Below are 9,303 nucleotides of genomic sequence, written 5' to 3'. Positions count from 1 at the left end.
TGGGAAGGGAATGTCCCTCTGGTGGCCTCTGTGAACACTTGACAGAGACCTGGAAGGACAATAGTTGTCATTGCAGGTGCTGTGTGGACAGAGAACATGGACATGTTAATGGGGTGCCCATGTAATCCCCTTACAAATGGTGCACAACCCCATGGAAATAGATAGGGGACCACGTCAATTCATATTACATTTTTTACCTTGGCAGAACAGGGATTTGTAAATAAAATTGCACTATTTAATTAGTCCGATTACTATTTAATTTAATTGGACTATTCAAGTTTTTGTCCATCTCTGTTATGAATAGTGATTTTATTGACTGAACCAGCTTTGGAATTACATAGTTTGGGAGGGAGATAATAAATGAGTAAGCAACTAAATTAACAAAATAATTATTGGCTGTAAGAAGTGTCAGAAAGGAAAAAATTAGGATACTAGAAAATAACCAGGACTGATCTAGCTAGGGTGGTGAAGGAAGGCCTGAAGGAACAGCCAGCACAGAGGCCCTGAGGTACGAGGCAGCATGGCCTGCTCTGGGTCCCACAGAAGGCAGCTGAGCCAAGTGAGCAGTGGATTAATGCTGTACAGGTGGTGGGGACCACAGGGTACAGGACCTTGTGGGCCATAATAAGGAATTGAGGTTTTATTTCATGTGTCAGGAGAAGTTGTTTAAGGGTTTTAAGCGGGATAAATAATAGTCAAATCTATATTTTAAGAAGACTAATCTGGCTTCTGTGTGGAGACTGGATTGTGGAAGGAAGAACATGAATGGAAACAGCGCTCCAGGGAGAAGCTTCTGCTGTGGTCCAGGCCAGAGACTGCAGAAACTTGAACACAAAATGGAAAAAAAAAGTGGAAAAATACAAGATCTATTTTAGATATAGAATCAAGAGGACTGTCTGATGCATTTGAGTGTGGGAAGAGGCACAGGTGGATGTCAGGGTGGCTCCCAGGGGTCTGCTTTTAGTAACCGGGTAGACATCAGGGCCGTTTTCTGAAATTGGGAAAGGGGGATGCTGGGAGGATGGTGATGCTTTTTCAGGGACGTGGCAGGAAATCAATTGCTTCAATTTGGACTTACTCAGTTTACTATGGCAAGGAGTCCTCCACATGGAGTTTTCAGACAGGCAGTTAGCTATGACTCAGGGGAAGTATGTCAGAGGAGAGGTCTGGGGAGATATTCAAAGTCCTGCAAGCGGATGCAATTGTTTAGGGAAAGAGTGAAGGAGAAGAGAAGAGAGCCTGAAACTAAGCCGGGAGGAATCCAGCATTTAGAAGTCTGGCAGGCAAAGAGGACAAGGTGAGCTTGCCTTTAATGTTAGAATTGTCTTCATATTTCTTTCATTCTTCATTTTCCTCTTGTGGTAGTTCTGCTTGGTGACCAGTACAGCCTCAGGGAGCTGACAAGAACCGGGCCTATTCCCCATATGTGACTCTTATAAGGCCTGAGCGAATCTCCTCATGTCTTAGTTTCCTCAGCTACACAAAAAGGCCACTGTGGTAGCAGCCACTCCTTCCTTAGGGTTGGTGAGAAGTGTCAGGATGGAGTTAGGCTCAAGCACTAAGATTTACATTCAAATGCCAGCCATTTTCTCAGTCTTTATGAATAATCCAGACTTTGTGTTTTGGACCCTTAGACATAGTAATAACGCAAACGGAATCAAAATCATCATTCATATTATTAACAAACATTTCTGAGTAATGTCTTGAGTAAATGCCTAATAAAGTTTAAGAAATAAAAGTAACTCATGTTTATTAAAGAGGAATTACTAGGCTTCCATTCATAAGCTTCAATATCCTGCTTAATGGATTCCATACCTAACATAGAAATCCAGTGAATGAATTATGGTCAAACAGTCCACAAAAATTACGTGGTTTCCTTTTTTACTGTTGTTTCCCCTACGTGAAATAACAATGAGGAATGTAGCTTGAATAAAGGCATTTCTTGTAACAGAATGAAAGCATTAGGGTGACGCTGGTTGTATTTTAGCTGACTGGAGAGCCTCAAAGCTTTATGGTCGGAATGTGCCCCCTTGTGGAAGATGTGAGTAAAAAACCGTAGAGAGGAAACAGTATTGTGGCCGAGATCTTGGGAAAGAATTGAAGGTGGGGGAGGACTAAAGAGGGAGGAAACAATGAATTAAAAGCCTGTTGACTACACTTCGTAAATAACCATATAAGGAAGAAGGTATTGTATCAAATAAGGAAATGAGTGTAGCCAGGTGGAAAGGAGAACCTGGATTAGGTTAGCTCGCAGTCTTAGGTTCCAGAAAACTTGAATCATTAATAATGAATATAAATGAAATAGCCACTGAATGAGGCATTTCAGAGTGATGTCTCTGGGCTCAGCCTGGCTGGGTGCAAATCGTGGCTCTGTTAGTAGCTGTGTGACTTCAGGGCGTCATTTTACTGTTCTCTAAGCTTCAGTCATCCCATCTGAATAACAGAATAGTAACAGTGCCTTTTTAGATGCTGGCTGTTGTTGTAGGTAAAGGTTGCTGTGAGGAGTAAATGAGGTAAAGTATAGAAAGTGTTTTTAGTGTGGTGTCTGCGGTACTGAAATAGTTATCACCACTACCTGCCAGTGTGTGCATTTTAAAACGGTGAAAGACATTTCCTTTTCTGTTTTTAAAAATGGCTTCCAGATACAGACAATCACCGACTACAGAGGAAAGCTCTGTGGCTCTGTGAAAGTTGTGAGGCTGAAGATTTTTTAAGCCTTTCTATAAGGCTGCTCCAGAGATGGAAAACAAGTTCCCCCTCGACTCATATTCTATGTGGGGGGGGGGGGGGGGCAATCCGTCCAGACACATTTGGATCAGTGTGACTAATTTGTTTTTACACAGTTGAGGTGAGGTCAGTGAGGGGCTGGGTACTTAGCTGAGCAAGGCTGTTTGGGTGGGTGGTGTGGGGCAGGGGTCAACTTGCTGCGATAGGCAAAGGCAGAAATGGGAAAGGAAACCAGGGCCACAGAAAGAGCCCAGGTTTACTGGAACCCAGAAGAGCTCTACTCCCAAGAGGACACAGGAGAACTTTACTGGGCCAGTAAACATTTCCACTCAAGCAGCTACATGGTGTCAATGGGCAAACAAAAAAATAACAGGATAATTATAGAAAGTTTTCTGAAACTTGCTTTTATTTGTTTTTTAAAGTGTTTGCCTTTTAATTTCCTCAAATGTGCTGCCAAAAATTCAGGTATTTTAAAATGTCAGGAAGCACTGGTATGACTAAGTCTAAGAGCTGCTATCAGGGAAGGAGGTCAGCAGTGTGCCTTGGGTTTGAGGGCCGCACACCCAGCCTGAAGGGCTCTCCTTTAGAAGGAATCTTCAAGAAGATGTGCTGACAGATGGTTCTGCCCCATTTCTCATTCAATGGAGAGCTCCACAAGCTGGGTTTGAAATGCTACTTTTGTGAAATAGTTATCAGATAGGGAATTCCATTTCAGTTAACTAACACTTGGAAGTTACCTCCCCTCTCTTTAGTCACCGTAATGAGTAAGTTTCTTTTGTTTTCTTATATCACAAAATGACAGCCCAATAAGCTTTGGAAATTAATTCATTCCAGTGAATGTTATGAAATGAAACAAAACCAGTTTAATGATAATAACTGAGGTTGGGCATCTGTGACATTCCCTGTAGCCACCCTGTGCTTCTTGCCTCCCTTGGCAGGCTCCTCGGCCTGGGTCATTCATTTATGCTCCCCATAGTACTCCATCCAGCACTCTACCACCCTCTCCTCAGAAGCTCTCTGCAACTCCCACCTAGCCAGTTCACACCTCTGGGTCACTCACATTTTCTGTTTTGTCTTTTCTGGATCTGGGCTGAGAAGCGAGACCATTGCTTGCAGGGAGAAATCCCCAGATGGTGCTGTCAGAGTCTACCATGTATTTATGCTCTCAAGCTCTGATTTGAGACCTCAAGACTTGATTCAAATCTTGTATTCATTTTTTTCTTTTTATCTCATCACATTCTCCATGGTGTCTGACTCAGACCTATTCCTCTACCCTTAGATTCTCAGCCTGATACTACCACTTCCCACTCTTAGGAAATCATATTCCATCCCGTATTTTAGAAGATCTAGGGTAGTTTTCTTGGCTCTCGTTTGTCCACAACAGACTGATTTTTGTTGTTACTCTAAGACATTTTCTTGCATGGCACAGTGGGGTAGGCCTTCCTTTCTGCCAAGGCTGACCCAACACTCTTCTCTGGATCCTGTTCCTTGGAGCCTTCTTGAGTGACCATCTCCATCAACTATCCCCCTTCTCTCTCCTTGTAAGTTGCTTCCTTTATGCTTCCTTCTCCTCTATTCGGTTCCAGTTTTACTTACCTATGACTCAACTTCTGCTTCTCTTTCAAATTTTCTTGAAATTAACCTCTGTGTTTATTTCCAGTGACCACTGTCCTTACAGTCTAAGCTGGACCTTATCACTGTTTTACAAGCATTTTCTATGAGGCCACTGATACCTCTCTTTAGGCCTTATTTTTCTTAACTCCTCTGAAAAGTTTCAAATGACTGACCATCCTCCCATCTTCTTGATACTCTCTCCACCTCCTATCCATATGATTCTGCCCCTCTGAGTGTTTTCTTGTTGTCCCCCCCCCCTTTTTTTTTTAAGCACTGGTTTTGTCTTGCCCCTTCCAATCCATTTTCCATGTGTGGTCAGAGCATTCTACCTAAAATAAAAATCTGATCATGTCACTCCTCTGCTTAAACCATGCAAGCTTCCAGTTTAGGATCCACCCCAAATCTATAACATGGCTCATAAGGCTTTGTCCATCTCTTTGGCCTCCCTCCTTATCACTTCCCATTCACTCAACTCTTCTCAGTCTGTTTCCTCTAATTAAACACTCTTCCTCTACCTTCCAGCTATGCCCTCATCCCTCATTGTTCCCTTTGACAGGCAAAGTCCTGCTGGTTTTGCATGTTCAGTTTAGCTATCACTTCCTCCTGGAAGCCTCATCTGATCTCTTCCATTCATGGGTTGGCTGTCTCTACTATGCGCATGTGCTCCTGAGCCATCCTTTCTCTTTCCTTCTATAGATATAACCATATCATTTATGAGAGAGATATATATTCTCTCGATAGCTAGCTAGCTAGCTAGATAGATAGATAGATAGATAGATAGCTAGCTAGATAGATATCTCTTTTTTCATCTCTGACTCCCACCCCATTCTGTGCACTCCATGACAAAAAGGCTTTGATTGGTTAGGTCAACACAGAACCCAGAAATGACACGTGGCAGAGACTTAATTATCAGGACAATGAATTAATTTGGTTATACAATCCAAATAATAACTAATAGTAACAAAAATTAACTAACATTTCCATAGTGCTTGTTATGTGTGAGTCATCGTTCTAAGTACTTGAGTACTAAATATTGTAATAATTCATTTAATTCTTCTAACATTCACAAATGGTAGATCCTATCAGGTTTTTATTTTTATAGAAGAGTAAACTGAAAAATAATAGGATAATGTTTTAGACCAAGGGTAAACAAATCACTGCTCTTGGGCCAAATTCAGCCAGCTGCCTGATTTTGTAAGTAAAGTTTTATTGATAGATAGCCATGCTCATTCGTTTATGGAGTCTTCTGTGGCTGCTTTCCCACTATAATGGAAAAGTTGAATAGGTATGACAGAGACTATATGATTCACATAGACTAAAATATTTACTATCTGGTCTTTTATAGATTCATACAGAGTATCTGCCCCAGAAGTCTGCATTTGAAGCATGCTGAAAAATCATGTTTATTTATGTCATCTTTTTGTTTCTATCCTGAGAAGACAATCCCACTACTCCCAAACCCCCTTTTTAATTTTGATTTTCCATTTTATTATTATTGTGTTGTGGTAGTATATTAAAGCAAAATCCATCTGTCTATAATGTAAAATAATTTTCCTTGGTAGAGTCTTTTTTTTTTAACCATGACCTGACTATTTATATCTTATAGAATTTAAAAGTTGAAAGTGCCCATGACCTCACTAATCTTTTTAAAAAACAAACTTGGCAAATGAGATCTGGAGATGGTGATTTATTTGCCAGGAGTCATGTGATCAGTCATGTAGGGTCTGGATAACAGCCCAATTCCCCTGACCTTCTGAAGAAGGCCCTGGTGGCCCAGCTCTCTGCCTCCTTGTTGGCAGGGGTCCTGAGCACCCTCTCTGGCTGAGACAGCAAGGTCAAATGATTTGTTTTTCAAATACATACAGCCAATTCCTAAGCTGTCAACAAAAACAGGACCCAGAGAGTCTAGCTAAGTTATTGCTATTATCTTTCTGTTTGACCTTGTCTAGACTTCCACCCTGGCTTCTTTGTTTATCTCATTTATGCATGGGGTGTGTGTGTGTGTGTGTGTGTGTGTGTGTGTGTGTGTGTGTGGAGTCTCCGGTTTTCATGACCAAACCTTAAGCAAAGGAGAAAAATGCCTTCAGGTCTAACTAGAATGAACGCTACTCTAATAAATATTAGTTTTGATATCATCTGAGCCCTAGGATACGAATATGAAATTCCAAATGGTTATTATTCAAATCAATCAGTAAAGAGTACATCAGCGCCTCAGTGGAGCTGCACAGCTCAATTAGCACACATGGCATCTACTCAGCGTTTCCTGGATGCAGCTCACATCACCCAGGACCCTGTGTGAGCAACACTGTGGTTAAGGATATGTCACAGCGAATCAACAAAATATGCAGTTTGATCAGCACATTCTGAGAGCAGATCATTAAAATATGCAACCAGATCCCCCAAGTGCATGAAAAATTAACTAACGAGTTTTGTATCTTGATCAGTTTAATGAGTGAGAAGTCGCTGAACAAGAGTGTCAAATTGTACAGTCTGGCAAGGGGGCAGACAATTGTCAGAGAGCAGCTGGGAGGGCCAAAGCTAATACTTCTGGTTTTCAAAATACCAAGCCTTAGAATTCAATGTCAGAAAAAGCTGATTAGTATTAAGATATTGTCCAGCTTTTGTCCAGCAGGATGTGATGTGATGTAGAGCCTTCTGATGTAAATGAAACATTGATTCTCTGTTTCAGGCTTCACTAAGTCTTAACAGACACAGCTATGCGCCTGGAAGGCCCTGCCAATGGCATCATATACACATGTGTGGAACTAAGAGGCAGTGGCAGGCTTCTGGAAATATCTAAACCATCCAACCTTAAAGAGCAACTAAAAGGAGGAGAAAAAACTTCTTTAATCAAACTGTGTCAGAGATGCCTCATGCTATTAAGCAGGACTTAATAAACCAAGAATGTCCAAGCTAGAAAGTGGATGGAGAATTTGAGTCAGTTAAGCCCAAGTGGTTGAAGATCACTCGAGATTTGTGAATTGGATTGTCACAGAAGACTATGGGGCCTGCTGTCACCCTGCTATTGGCAGGATGCTGATGGTAAGGTTGACAACCTACTCTTAACACAGCCACACATGCCCCTAGTGACTTGGCCCATGTATAAACAGGGACTTGAGCACCAGTCTGTTAATTCTGCTCTGATACTTTATCTTGGCTGACCGGCTGGCATTGCAGCTGTGGGAATATTGGTTTCCCAGGGCATAAATTTACCCCCTTTTATAGTCAGCTGGGCAACAGAAAGATGGCAAGCCCAAATAAAAGGCAGAAAGCAAATCCAAATGGGAAACATTCTGCAGACAAAGGGGAAGATTGGCAGCCTGGCAAATGCTGAGACCAGAGCTGGCTGCTGGTTGCCCTTCCAGTGAGCATGTACTGTTGGAGCAGAGGAGATGGGAAGAGAAGCAAACAGTCGTGTGTGTGTGTGTGTGTGTGTGTCTGTGTGTGTGTGTGTGTGTGTTTCTACTTTTAATTAGACTTTCCTGGACATAGAATGACCTTTTGTCAGATGTGGTATGTGGAAAATTTTAAAATATGTTAATATTTTAATAAATTAAATATGTTAATATGTTAATAGTTATGATTATATTTTCATGAATGTCAGATAAAATAGAAATAGCACATCAAACTCATGATTTCACTAATATTTCTTAAGGTGAGGTAAGTAAAGCAAAAGTGAGCCAAATTAAGACAAACAACGAAAAATACTGCATTTCAAAATAAAACATGAAATGAAAAATAAAGAAAAACACTATATATGCAACAAAACGTGATAATGGATATCTCAAAAATTATAAAGGGATTTTCAAATGGCTTAAAGTTTAGGAAAATTTGGACTAGATTACTTTCTTTAAATAAGAGAGTTTCATGCAATTCAGTCAATGAAACAGGACATATGAAAAGATACAGCTTGGAGTGGATAATTTTAAGCAGGAAAGGAGGATTGGAAATAAAAAAAGGATCTCAAAGTTTGTCATTTATCCCATTTTCAATTGTCCGGGGGGCTAAGGAAAACTCTTCAGCCATAAGCCACTCTTGAGGCTGACATATTAATGGTCCATCATGAAACCATAAAAGTACTTTGGATTACCAAAAAAGTTCAATTACTACAAGTTGTAATTAAATTTGTACGAAGAGTTTATTGTAGATTATATCATACATCAAAAGTACACATACTATATATGTATATCATACATATACACACACACACATTTGTATATTTTAAAAGAATAAAACAAACACATATGTTCCCTCTAGCCTACTTCAGAAATAGAAAATGACTATTTCAGAGCTGACAATGTTCCCCTCCAATAACAACTCTGTTCCCTTGCATTTCCACATAACTCCTGTATTGAGTTTAATGCTGATTTTACTTCTTTTTAATAATCTTACCACATATGCCTGTGCTGCTAACATATTGCCTAATATACTTAAATATAATATTTTCTGTCCTTGCATTTTATATTAAAAGGATCACTCTACATGGATTCTTCTGTGACTTGCTCTTTTCACTCAACATTATGATTTTAATGTTTATACAAGTTAATATGCATAGATTTAGTTAATTTTATTCCTATGTGCTATTTCAGTGAATCTATCACAATAATTTATCCACTATACTGCTTATGGACATGTGGATTGTTTTTTTGTTTTTGAATGTGAATAAGGCTGTTTTTACGGATCTCCTGGTGTTCATGGGCAAGAGCTTCTCTTGGTAGACACCTGGGACTGGCATTGCCAGGGACAGGCATGTGCTTCTTCCATGTCATAAGGTACTGTCATATAGTTTTCCAGAACAGTCTTATCAATTTGCATTCCCACCATTGACAATAGTAACAAAAATAAGGTACCTAGCAAAAAAATGTACAAAGCCAAATATGAAATAAAATAATTTATTGAAAAACATCAAAGAAGACCTAAATAATTTTGGAATTATGGCAACCTTATGAATGTGAAAATTTA

At 40.0% G+C, this 9,303-nt stretch overlaps 1 protein-coding gene across 1 annotated transcript in view; it reads left to right on the top strand.

Annotated features, from left to right (window-relative positions):
- Positions 1-1,117: 1,117 nt before the first annotated feature.
- The window catches only part of VEPH1 (ventricular zone expressed PH domain containing 1), a 294,353-nt gene continuing 286,167 nt past the window's right edge, over positions 1,118-9,303 (top strand). The window contains exon 1 of the mRNA XM_063661318.1: positions 1,118-1,297. The gene's annotated coding sequence lies outside the window, so the exon portion shown is untranslated. The remainder of the gene's footprint in view (positions 1,298-9,303) is intronic.

This window comes from Pongo pygmaeus, chromosome 2 (assembly GCF_028885625.2).
Source record: "Pongo pygmaeus isolate AG05252 chromosome 2, NHGRI_mPonPyg2-v2.0_pri, whole genome shotgun sequence".
In the NCBI taxonomy this organism is placed as follows: domain Eukaryota; kingdom Metazoa; phylum Chordata; class Mammalia; order Primates; family Hominidae; genus Pongo; species Pongo pygmaeus.
Note: the sequence above shows the minus strand (reverse complement) of the source record. Positions and strands in the feature narration are given on the sequence as shown.